At 45.0% G+C, this 13,222-nt stretch overlaps 1 long non-coding RNA gene across 1 annotated transcript in view; it reads left to right on the top strand.

Moving 5' to 3' along the window:
• Positions 1-7,581: 7,581 nt before the first annotated feature.
• Positions 7,582-13,222, top strand: part of LOC121917358 — a 38,644-nt gene continuing 33,003 nt past the window's right edge. Inside the window, exon 1 of the long non-coding RNA XR_006101011.1 lies at positions 7,582-8,270. This is a non-coding gene — a long non-coding RNA (uncharacterized LOC121917358). The remainder of the gene's footprint in view (positions 8,271-13,222) is intronic.

Genomic DNA, 13,222 nt, shown 5'->3' on the forward strand with positions numbered 1-13,222 from the left:
TTCTCGCTGGGTAGCAAAGCCACCAGACCCAGAAGGTACCCCTTCCACCACCAGCTTCTGGTGGGAGTAGGCTGTTGTTACACCCTGCAACCTTTCAGGGTCTGGCAGGGCCAGGTGGGAAAGGGAGGAAGATTGCTTTCCTGTCAGATCTGCAGAGCCACCTGACTGGGAAGACACCCCTTTCCCACCAGTGCACAGGGTGACACCTCCCTTCTCAGATGTCACCCAGTGCAGTCTGCACCTCTGCACCTTCCTAATGATACCCCTGGATATGCCTGCAATGTCACTTTTTGCCCTGGCTTTAGGCTGAAAAATACCCAGTCCCCCCTCTTTTGTGGCAGTTTGGTTTTCTGCCAAAAAGTACTCCAAAATTTTTTATTGGGGGCCTGAGGGCTTAGAGGGAGGGTCTCCTGGGAGACTTTGCAGCCTGCAAATGGGGTTAGGAAAATAACAGTACAGTACTGTATATAGGCTTGCACTTATTAGGGGAGATCCATTTTAGCTGTGTTACAACCAACTTTTGTAGAATTTGTGAGAATTCACTGGCCAGGAGTAAAGTTGTACAGGTTTGGCTTTCCTCTATCTAGCTGGATCAGAAATGTCTCTAGGAGCTGCCCCACAGGATCCTGCTGTTCCTCATTCATGATAAAGTCACATATCTGCACTGATGAATCATGGACTGAGGCTGAAGGTAACCTGTAATTCAATAAACCTGAGGTCATCTCCAAGAACTGCAAACAGTTCCAGTATACATCATCAACAAATGGCAACCCCAGCAGCACCTGGCTGATATATCCACAACTTAGCATTGATAGGCTGTATTCAATGGTGTTATTCTGTAAGTGCAAACATTTTATTGCTTGCAGAAACCTACTTCATTCTTCAGCAAGTGTTATATTGAGTATTTTTATTCTTCTTGCACAAACAAATGCACGCCTTGTTTAAACAACCCATTTTGATTATGTTATCTCAAAGATCACCCCTTCATACATGGTCCCTCCATTTGATACAAAACTAATATTGAAGGGGCTGGCAAAAGGCTCATAGTCCTGAGAGTGTCCCATGTGGAGGAAGCCATTTTGATGATATAAAGAGATCCTGAAGACTCAGCAGTGGAGCGCTTAGCTCAAAGCCCAGAGGAAACTGCGAATGATTGAAGTCTGCATAACCCCCTCAATGATGGAAACAATGCTATGTGCAATATCTGTGCTCGCAAGTAAAACAGAAGTTCAAGAGTATCTCCCTCCAGGAGAGATATGCCTTTGTCTAGAGACATCTGCATGGATGCCCAGGCAATTCTCAACTTCCTTGCCCATTCTCTCACCTAGAAAATTCATTCAAGTTCCTAAATTGCCCCGAGATAGAAATTGCCCTATATATGTGCCCAGTCAGGCAGTTCCAATTCGGTCTGGACTGAGGTCAGTCAAACACCCTGTCAGTATCTCCCTTGACTCCTCAGCATTGCTGGATCTAAAGGCAGTCACTGAGCCATTTCATTTTATAGAATCCCTGATCAGAGCCTTCACTTCTGGAACTGGTACAATATTCCTTTTTGCAGTCCTGAAAATCACTATCTTCTAACACCTGTTATATCATTAGTTCTTGTATGTGTGTATGAGTGTGTGTTTTTGTTTGAAAGTTGATTTCCCCTTTTGCTGTTATAAATAAAACTACATTTGGAAGTTGCATTCTGGAAGTTCAGTTTTTCAGAACTGTTATATACAGGTCTAACCCTGGCTTTAGTTATCCAAAGCCCTCTTGCAGCCATCATTTGAGCTAATTAAATCCCCCTTCATATATTGATTGAGGGTGCCCTCTCAGGACCCTTGCATTTTGGGTAAGACTTAATTACTCTGGATGTTGCATGTTCTGTAATTGCTTATGAAGCCACTACCTAAAAACATCCATCTATTGTACTTTTTCCAACCATCTTAATGCTGGATCCAACCCTAAATTGGCATTATTATTCATGAAATCACTGTGCAGCATCACCACACTTAGGGAATGGAAAATGTGAGAAAAAGTACCACTGTAGTCATACTGAATATTTCAATTCTCTTCTTTTCAAAACTACCAGGTAGCTCATATGGGGTTCCCAATGATCTCCTACCAAGATAAAGATCAAGTCCAGTGGGGATCCCCCAGTGAATATCACCCAGTGCAGGGAGCAGGACTACTGGGTGCTGGATTTCTGGGTGGGACTTCTGGTTTGACTTGTGGGGCGAGGGGAAAGCACCCACATGGGCAGGGAAAGCACCTGTGCAGGCTGGGAAAGTGACCAAGTGGGTAGAAGAAATGGCTGCATGGGCAAAGGAAGCACTACACAGGCGAGGAAAGTGCCTGCACAGGCTGAGAAAGTGCCCACGTGGGCAGGAGAAATGGCCACAAGTGTGAGAAATGGCCATGTGGGCAGTGGAAATATCCAGCCGCCTGGGCGGAATACACTCTTCCCGAGGCCCAGAGGACCCCCCCCCCCCCAGTGCAGAGTAAAGAGAAGGGTTTGTGGATCTAAAGGTCCCATATTTAAACCTTGAGTCTCCTGGAATAATATACATTATTTCTTAGGCACCTAAAGGAAAAGATCCTTCACAGCATAAAGCAGAATTAACAATAGTAATACAGGCAAAATGGATAGGCAAATGAAGAAGAAAAAGGATAAAGAAAGCAAGAACAGACAACAAGAAAAAGGACTTTGAAATTAATATACTTACCCAAGAAGAAGCCCTATCAGACACAGTGGGAGTTGCATTCAAGGAAACATGTAGAGGACTGCACTACATGTTAATGGATGAGAACATAAGAAAAGGCCAGGGAAACCAAATATATTTAGAAGTGCTTTTGAGGGAATGGGAAAAAGTGAACAAATTCAGCAAGCTCACCACTATTCCTTAAGCCCCCACCTCCAACCCACCAACAATAAGAGAATATACATAAAGTGGGCCCTTGGTATCCACTGGGTTTTGGTTCTAAGATGACCACTGCCCTGTGAATACTAAAATATGTGGATACTCAAGTCCCATTAAATACAATGCCCTAGTAAAATGGCAAAATCACTGTTTGCTTTTTGGAAGTTATATTTTTAAAAAAGTATTTTCAAACTGTGGATGCTTGAATCCATGGATTTGAAAAGTCCATGGATAAGGAGGGTTGATTGTACAACTGATTTAACTTACAAGATTATTGTAAGCATTGCAGTGTAAAGAATGATCAAGATGATATATGTGAAGTGTTTTGAATCCAGTACTATAAAACATGTTGTGTGCAAATAGGGCTAACCATGTGCTCCCAGGCTATTCTATCAATAAAAAACAGACCACACCAAGCAGGATAGGCTAGTGGGGCAGAAGTAGATACAGGAACCCCAAAGCAGCCTATTTGTATTTATACTATTGATCAGTATTGAGAGAGGTGGTGGTGATAGTGATAGTGGTGAGGGAGGTAACAGGAAGGTGGTGGTGAGTGCCTTTCAGTTGTTTCTGGCTTATAGCAACCATAAGTCAAACCTATCATGGGATTTTCTTAGCAAATATCTTCAGAGGGGGTTTTCCACTGCCATCCTCTGAGGCTGAGACAGTGTGGCTTGCTCAAGGTCACCCAGTGGGTTTCATGGCTCAGAGGGGATTTGAACCCTTGTCTCCAGAGTCATAGTCCAACTTTCAAGCCACTTCACCATGCTGGCTTTCAGGAAACTTTCATGATAGAACACATCTACTTTGTGGAAATAATGCAATTTGACATCACTTTCACTGCCAGGGCTCCATTTTGCAGAATGTTAGGATTTTTATAGTTTTTTGTGGGTTTTTCAGGCTATGTGGCCATGCTGTAGAAGTTTGTTCTTGATGTTTCACCAGCATCTGTGACTGGCCTCTTCAGAGATTTAGGATTTTTAGTTTTTGAGGCACCAGCACTCAAGACCTTGTAAAAGGACAGATCCCAGGATTCCATAAGATGGAGCTAGGGCAGCTAAAGTGGTGTCAAAACAGGATTATTTCAGCTGTGTAGATGCATATCATTCTATCCACTGCTAGGGCAAATTCTCTGTGGAAACCAGGCTTCCTCACCAGGCGGGAAATGAGGTCCCGTGAACTCTCTGAGGACTGAAGTCCAGGGTGGGCAAGTTGGTTGCTCTCCCATCTGAGAATGCCTTTGGGAACTAGTTCTCAGGTGGAGGGTGGCCAGCTTGCCCACCTTGGACTTTGTAGCTCTTTATTCCCTGTGGCACAATGGTTTGAGTGTTGGACTATGACTCTGGAGACCAGGTTTTTGGTGACTGGGCCATGATACCCAGTGGTTGACCTTGGCCAAGTGATATCCTCTCAGCCTCAAGGGAAGGCTCCATGGCAAATCCACTCTGAAGAAATCTTGCCAAGAAAACCCTATGATAGGTTTGACTTCGATCCCTAAGTTGGAAAGGACTTGAAGGCACACAACAACAACAACAACAAAGTTGCACCCTGGGTGTCTCCCAGCTCCCTCCCTCAAATACCACTATCCATTGGTGGTCATGCCCTGGGAATAGGGTGACCAGACGTCCTAACTGTAAAGAAGGACAAGTCACCAGAAAATGTAGTATAGAACTGGCAGGAGACCTCCTTTCCTGCCTCTTGAGGAAGCTGAGGGCTGACCTGAGGGAAGGCAAGATTAGAGGGTGGGACGCAGGGAGTTTATACTGATAGGCGGGTTTTTAGCTTTGATTTGGGAATGCCCCCCCCATATTTTCCCCCTCTTGAATGCCCTACATTTTGCAGTGAACTTGTCCTCCTTTGCAGTGGAGAAATGTGTGTGTCTGTATGGGGCGAAGTGAGGAATATATGGGGAGTGCGGTGTGCCACAGCAATAGTAGGGGGGCACTCCCCCATTTTGAGGGGCTGCAAAAAGCGCGGACTCTGAGGAAACGGGGTCACTCCACTCAAAGGGGAAGGAGAAAGGAAGATGTGAGGGAAGGAAGACTGCGGAATAAAACGAGATTATTATGACAGTATTCTCTCCCGACTCCGACGAGAAAGACCGCCCAGACGATGGAGGCGGTGATCATTAGGAGGATGAATAATTTAAACCTAAATGAATGGAGGGAAGAGCATCAGCTTGGCAAAGAAGAAAGGGGTCAGAGGAGGGGTAGGCTGCCTTTCAACTGGAGAAGATATATATATATATATATATATATATATATATATATATATAGAGAGAGAGAGAGAGAGAGAGAGAGAGAGAGAGAGAGGGAAAAACGGGACTGGCGCCCCCTGATTATTTCGCCCTATATTCTATTAATTACATTCTATTATCAATGATTGTACAGGCGAAGCTTCCCAGGGACACAACCATCTCACCCCTTGTTTCCCTGGAAAGTACTCTTTCTCTCACCCTAAAGCCAGCCCGGGGTAGTGGTTTGCCCATTGGACTCCCGGGGTTCGAGTCCTGGCTCGGCCATGGAAACCCCCCCTTGGGCCAATCACACTCTCTCAGCCTCAGGGGATGGCTACAGCAAGCCTCCTCTGAACAAATCTTGCCGAGAAACCCCCCATGATTTGGTTTGCCTCAGGGTCGCCATAAGTCGCAAGCGACAACGACAGCAATTGTAAAAGTGATTGTAGCGACGGTTCCGATGGCCCCTGGGTTGGCAGGCAGGGGGAGCAGGCGTCCTCCTTTTCCAGGACACGTCCTTCCTTTCAGCCTTCTCCCCAGGAAGAATATGTCAAAACGTCCTCCATTCTGAGTATGACTAAGAAGCCTGGATTTATATTGACAGGAGTCTTTTTGGCTTTGATTTGAGAACGCCCTCCCTTTTCTGAGTCCCAGTTCTGGGGACAGAGCGGGATACTAGAAAGATAACAAATCAAGAATAGGTTTTCTGTTGTTCTTGAATGCCCTCCGTTTTGCAGTGGCTCGTCCTCTTTTACAGTGATGACATCTGGTCACCCTGTTCCCAAGGCACCCACTGTTTCTTGGAAAGGCTTTCTTTGGACCCATCTGTCCCCTTCGTCCTCCATCGTTCCACGTACAGAGCTTCGTTTTCCCTAAACCTTCCCTGATCGAACTCTTTGAGGAGCCAACTCCCTCAATTCCCATCCAGGCGCCTTGGTACCTTCCAAGTGTGGCACACAACGCCTGCGAAAACACACAACGAAGACCCCGAAGCACCCTTGGCCTCTCTTTTTTCTCTCTCATTCACACACATGTTGTTGGTGTGTGCCTTCAAGTCCTTTCTGACCTATGGAGACCCTAAGGCGAACCTATCCTGGGGTTTTCTTGGCAGAATTTCTTCAGAGGAGGTCTGCCATTGCCTTGCCCTGAGGCTGAGAGAGTGTGACTTGCCCAGGGTCATCAACCTACTTTAAGTAAAAAATGGATCTACTTCTAACAGTTGTGTTTATATATAAAACCTTTCTGAACCAGTGTGGGCAATCTGATGCCCTCCACATACCTTGGACTGCAGCCCTATCTAGCCTGATCAATAGTCAAATATCTGGAGTGTGAGGGATACTTCCATTGCAATCTATGGAAATACCACCAGGATTGTGATGTATAGCATCTATAATGGGGTTTTCTTGGCAAGATTTCTTCAAAGGGGTCCAAATGCATCTGAGGAAGGAGACTTAAGTTAGGAAAGCTCCTGCTGCCAACTTCTTTTTTTTGGTGAGTCCTCCAACTCTATGATTCTATGATTCAAAGATGTTACAAGATCTCTCTGCATACAGATTTTACAGACTAACACAGCTATATCTTCAAAGATATAGATATATGAAGGTAAAGATGTCTCTTTAACTGGAGCCATGTGTCCAAAGGAGAGCGACTAAAATGGTGAAGGATCTGGAAACCATGCCCTATGAGGAAAGACTCAGGGAGCTGGGGATGTTTAGCCTGGAGAAGAGAAGGTTAAGAGGTGATATGATAGCCCTGTTTAAATACTTCAAGGGACGTCATATTGAGGAGGAAGCAAGCTTGTTTTCTGCTGCTCCAGAGACTAGAATGCGGAACAATGGATGCAAGTTCCAGGAAAAGAGATTCCACCTCAGCATTAGGGTTGTTTTGACACTCCTTCGGAGTCTAGTGGAGTCTCCTTCCTTGGAAGTCTTTAAACAGAGGCTGGATGGCCATCTATCAGTGGGGCTGCTTTGATTGAGATTTCCTGCATGGCAGAATGGGGTTGGACTGGATCAGGGCCCTTGGGGCCTCTTCCAACTCTACGATTCTAGGTGCCAGAGGGCAAGGTGGCTCCGTCCTTCTCCCTCTGCCCCAGTTCCCCTTGCCCTGTCCAGACGTTTGCCCCCAAAGGCACGTGCACAGCCCCCCAATTGCCCCCCAGCCACCCCCACCTCAGTCTTGGCCTAATCTGCCGCGCGCGCAAAGTCTGGCGCTGCTTTCCCTTCCTTTGGCGCTGGTCCCCTTCTTCGGCCGCGCTTTCCGTGCTGCCAGCGCCAGGAGGACAAAGGCCCCGGGGCACGTGGTGATGGCAAGCGCTGCGTCTTCCTCACGGGGGCCAGGAGGAGGAGGAGGAGGAGGGGGCGCTTAAGAAGGGGAGACCTCGGGCCGGGCGCCCCAGAAGCAGCCCACCAGGCAGAGCAGGAGGGCGCTGGGCTCAGCCTCCCCGAGGAGAAGGCGCACAGGGCCAGGGAGGCTGCTGCTGGCTCCCGCGGAGTGGCTGAGAAGCCAAGGGAGGGCCCCCCCCGGGGCCTCCGTGCCCAGGAGGACCTGCCCTCCATCCCCAGCAGGAGCCCAGAGCCTTTCTATCTCTCTTGAGGGACTTTAGCATTGGCTTTGCTTTTCCAGGAGGCATGGCTAAGAAGCGGCAGGCATTTCTACTTCTGAGGGCTTTGGGCTTTTTTCTTCTTGGCTTTTCCAGGAGGGATCCCAAAGAGTCCTCCCTCCTGAGCATGCATTGAGGTCTCTAGGAGCCTTTTGAGCTATTGCTGTTACTGCTCTTCTTCTTCTTCTTCTTTGGGTCCTGCTCTCCACTTGGCTGGAGGCGTCCTCCGTTGTCCTCTTTGGTGGTTAGGGAGCCTGGCCAACCCCCCTGAGCCTGCCTCCTCTTCCTCCTCCTCCTGGCTCCGGGGGCTCCTCCTCCTCCTCCGGGTCCCACCTCTCCTTGCCTTGAAGCCTAGGAGCCGGGCGCCTCAGACCCACAGAAAGAGAGAGAGAGAGAGAGGCGCAAAGCGCAAAGCCCCAACGAGCCAGGCGCCCTCCTTGCAAAGCCCTCCTTTGGCTCCGCTTCCTCCGCTGCTGCCTGGAAGGGACGGACGGACAGGAGGAGGGCCATGTGAAGGGGAACAAAGGTAAGGAGGACCGGCCAGGGACAGCAAAGCCTCTCCGGACTCCCCACCGCCTGGCTCTCTCTTTGGGGCAGCAGGAGGGCGAGAGAGCATTGCCCTGGCGCCCTGCAGGGGCCCTTGGGCAGGTCGGGGGCAGTGGGGGGGCTTTAAGGGGACATGTCTGTGGAGGGTTTTTGGGGAGAGGGGTTTGGAGGGAGCGGACAGGACGACCAGAGGTCCTCTTTTTTCCAGGAGACCCCTACATTTTACCCTTCTTCTCTAGGAGGCATTCCTAAGTGTCCTCCACTTGGGGCCTGGGTTTATCTTTGTACGAGGGCCTTTTTAGCCTGGATTTTCTGGCCAGGGGGGGGGGATTCCAAAGCGTCCTCCATTTTGAGAATCTCTCTAAGCGTTCGCTTTTACATTTCTAGGAGTATTTTTAGCTTTGACTTTTCTGACCAGGAGGGATTCCACAGTGTCTTCCACTCTGAGCATGGCTCAGAAGCATGCGTTGACATTTGCAGCCTTTCTTTTGGCCGTGTCCTCCATTTCCCCCCAAAGTCCTACATTTCGCGGTCCCTCTGTCCTTTCCAGTCTCCGGACACAGAAGAGGTCAGTCCAACTGCCCCCGAGAGCCACCAACCCCGTTTGGAGAGGTCTCCTTGTATCTAGACAAGTGCCCTCAACCCCGATCGAAGTTGGTGCCAAATAATGGCATTTGGGTGCCGATTAATGCAGGAGCAATTCCTATTTTATCTCTGTGTGTATGTATATAGAGAGGGATTACAAATCTTTCCTTTGGAGGAGCTCAGGTGGCTTATGTATCTGCCATATCTGCTCACTGTGTCTGTGTGTGTGTGTGTGTGTGTGTATTGTTTGCTTGTGTTTAGCCATGGTCAGTAGTTTGCTATGCACTCTCTATGATCTGTATAGTTATATGGATGGAGAAGCATTCACAGTAATTCAGGTACAGTATGAGATGTATGAGCCAGTGTGGTGTAGTGGTTTGAGCACTGGACTAAGACTCTGGAGACCAGGATTTGTATCCCGGCTCAGCCGTGTAATCTCACTGGGTGACTTTGGGCAAGCCACACTCTTTTGGCTTCAGAGGAGGGCAATGGCAAACCTTGCTGAGAAAACCCCATGATAGGCTCACCCTAAGTCAAAAACAATTTGAAGGCACAGAAGAACAGATGAGATGTATGCACAGTCTGTGCTTTGCAACTGTGGCTTGACTCTATGGAATCAATGTACGCCTCTGTTTTAGAGAATGATCTGCAAGTAAAAACCAGAGTAATTTCTAATAAAAGCCAACAGCACCTGATGAACAAGAAAAGTTAAGAGGGAAAATAATGTCCATTGAGTTATGCAAATTCACAACTAAGCATTAATTGGTGATTACATGGGGGGGGGGTACTCTTTCCGGACACTGACCTGAGACCTCAGGCTACATGAGGCAAAGTGGTGTTTAAATGGCTTCTATAAAGCTTGATAGTTTTTAATCATTGTTATTTGTAATGGCCCCACTCCATTAGTGGACTCTGTCTGCCAGAACACTGCACCACAAAAAGTGAAGCCACCAAAAATTGTGGGGGGCATGTATATGAATAACAGGTTTTCACCTGCATGGTAAACTATATGCTGCTCTTTCCTGACCTTTGTGTTTGGAGTATGAGTAGTATGATCCAGAAGAGATACGGGGAGAGGGACTGTGTAATAATAAGGCAAGACTGAGTGGATGCAAAATGTATGTTCTCTCAATGTCATTAGTCTTTTGAATGGATGTGATTTTAATGAGGAGGGGGAAACCTAAGATCTGAAAAAAGACAACTTTCCACATGCTAAAGACCAGTCGTTTTATGGTTAATATGCCTCCACTCTTCTCCACACACAGCCTCTCAGAGCAGTCAACCTCCGAGGTTCCCTTAGGACTTTGTCTGATATAGAGGGTTTCATCTTTAATCCTAACCCTTTGGTGATTAATAATGGAAGACATTCTTATTGATTTTTCCTGTATTATCTCTTCTCCACCCACATCCCGCCCCCACTTCCAACAGCTAAGATATTGAAGAGTAAAGAAAAAAGCTGCCATGCATTTTTCTTTTCTTTTGTCTTTTGGTTATCCTTGGCAGAGAGGTGTTCTGTCAAGTATCAGAAAAGCAAAACCCTAAGCATTTCATGTGCTCTAGACATTTCAGGATTCAGCCCCAGCCTTAAATACAGCAGCCATGGAGTGATTAAATGGTAGTGCTAAGTGTCAGATATTTTGACAAGCAAACTCTTCTTTGGGAGGGTTTCTTGAGAAATACACAAGCCAGTCTACTAGGGAAGCGTTCCCTGGGCGAGGCATGTAACAAGTTGCAGATGGAATAATGCTGTCTTTCACCACTTTTCCAAAACTGATTGAATCAAAAGTATACAATAATGTTAGAGCATGAGCATTATTGCCTTTTCTTGAATAAAACTATGAATTTTACTTTAAGGAAAGTAAAGCTTATAATATGGTTTAATTCTCTCCTTATTTTAAACCGCCTCTTTCAGGGTTATTAAATATGTTAAAACATAATTGTGCATTTAAAAAAAACCCATAAGCTTAAGTACAAGGGTGTGTTTTCTTTCTCACTCTTTGTGTTCTTCTTTGTCCTTAGAATAAAAAACACCAACCATTCACCTCCATGTGTTGTTTGTGTTATCACAATTGTTTTTTGACCTGAAGAACATGACCAGAATAGCATGTTTTTTCTTTAATAACATTTAAGTCATAAGGTGGCTAACACCGTGACAATTAGCTGACAATAGTATATTACTTTAAAATTTAAACATGACAGAAACTGTAGATGGGGGAAAGCTCATTAGTGTGGTGACAGCTCATGTTATGCAGCAAGTGTAAATTAACTATAGGAGAAAGAGCATGAGTGCCTAATTAGTTTCAAGCCAAATATGTACATGTTAAATTACATTAACCTGAAATGAGTTTGGAGCAGTGGCACATATAGAGTCATTTTTTCAGAATATATTAGAATGATATGTAGAAAAAATGTGAATAAAATGATCTTGAACAGAATTTTTAGAACAAATAATTTCATTTCAAAACTAATGAGTTCTGGAAAAAAAAGGGGTTGTCCAAACGTAGAAGACCATTTTCTCAGATACACTGGGAAAATAATATTGGGGGTGGGCGGTGTCCCAAGATTTTATAGATTAGATTGCATTCCTAAATACACACTTGAGACTAAATTCATTGGAATCAGTATGATCAGCTTCCAAGTAAAATTGTGTTGGATTGTTCTGCAACTTGCCTTGGAACTTGTTAGTAGTTGTTCTTCACATAATTGTCTTGAGTCAGGTGGATAAAGGACTTTCTTAGCAATGTTAATGCTTGGCTTAATACCATATCTTGTATACTTTACTTTTCTCTTTTTGAATACAAATTTCTAATTATCCAACTAACATCTGTATGATTTTTAACATTTTGTAAACCTAGCTTTACTTAAGAAAGACTGGAGACTGGGATCAAATTGAAAATACCAACGTTGCTTCCTTTCTGAAACTTTGAGGGCTACTTTACCTTTACCTAGCAGATAAAACACTTGGATGTAAAAGATGCTTCTTTAGCTTTGCCTGTCATTTTAGAGGGTCTGTTTTTTCCTTCTGTGACTGCACAAGTCTGTTTCATCCACTCACTCCCACACATCTCACTAATTTCTTATGAGAAATAGGTGTCTTTTTCCCTCCCAATCTAAGCAATTCATGTTCTTTTCAGATAAACTGATTTCATGAATTCTCTCCAGCAAATCAATCATACTTCAGAGCATCTGTGGAATTCAGTTTTTCCCGTTAGGTGTGGGCCTTTCTTCTTCTCTTTGTTAATAGCTAGTTTTAGAAATTGTTCATTTTCAGAATGGGGTGTTGTAGTGCAGTTCTCACACATGTCAGTTTCATTGTCATATGCACAAATGGAAAACTTGATTTTTCCCCCCTCTTCCTTCTTTTTTCTAAAATGGATATTGTACAGCTGATAATGGATTTAAAATGTTTGTTACCAGCTGCCCTAACAATGAGTTATGGCCAGGTTCAAGCAACTGTACAGATAGATACAGATGCCAGAGAAAAATAGACCCTTTTAACGATAACAATGCTGTTGTTGTTTTCCTCTCTGTAATGGACTGCATACCAAGTCCTTGTACTCAAGCGCAGCTTTGCAAATGTACCAATATAGACCTAAAACCGCATTATGCTATCAATATGAAAGTAAGTTGTCTTTTCCTATACTGTTGACCAGTCTGGGTGGATATGTTGCTAGGAGCTATGGATCTGTAACTGTATGCATATGATTATAGTTGTGTGGGTATAATTTGTGTTTCTGAGAACATTCATTCAGAGATGTTAGTACTGATAATAGTGATCTTTTGCTGAATCTCTGGACTGTAATGAAGAGGTTGTTGTTGTTGTTGTTATTGTTGATGATAATAGTGATCTGAACCATTTATTTCTAAAAAAAATGTTGTAGCCAAAATATCTACTTACTGGAAGATGTTACAAAAATGTATCCCAAACTGTACTTATCTGGAAGAGCTTTTTATAAAGCTTGCTTGCTTAAATTGACAAAGGGTACCATTTGAAGGCTGAGCTACATTTTGTCTTCATGCATTTTCAAACAGTCTTTATTGTGCTGTATTCATAAAAGAGAGCATGATCAGACTCATTTGATTTTTTTTTCACTTGTTGCCATATTGCTAAGGTAACCAGTTACAGACTGCATCTACACTGCAGAATTAATGCAGTTTGGCACTAATTGCCATGGCTCATTGCTATGGAATTCTGGGGTTTGCAGTTTTGTAAGATATATAGCCTTCTCTGTCTGAGAGGTCTGGTGCCACAGCAAATGATACACCCCAGGATTCCGTAGGATGGAGCCATGGCAGCTAAAGCAGTGTCAAGCTGCATTAATTCTGCAGTGTAGCAGCAGCCACAGT

Source organism: Sceloporus undulatus, unplaced genomic scaffold (genome assembly GCF_019175285.1).
Source record: "Sceloporus undulatus isolate JIND9_A2432 ecotype Alabama unplaced genomic scaffold, SceUnd_v1.1 scaffold_16, whole genome shotgun sequence".
Classification (NCBI taxonomy): Eukaryota; Metazoa; Chordata; class Lepidosauria; order Squamata; family Phrynosomatidae; genus Sceloporus; species Sceloporus undulatus.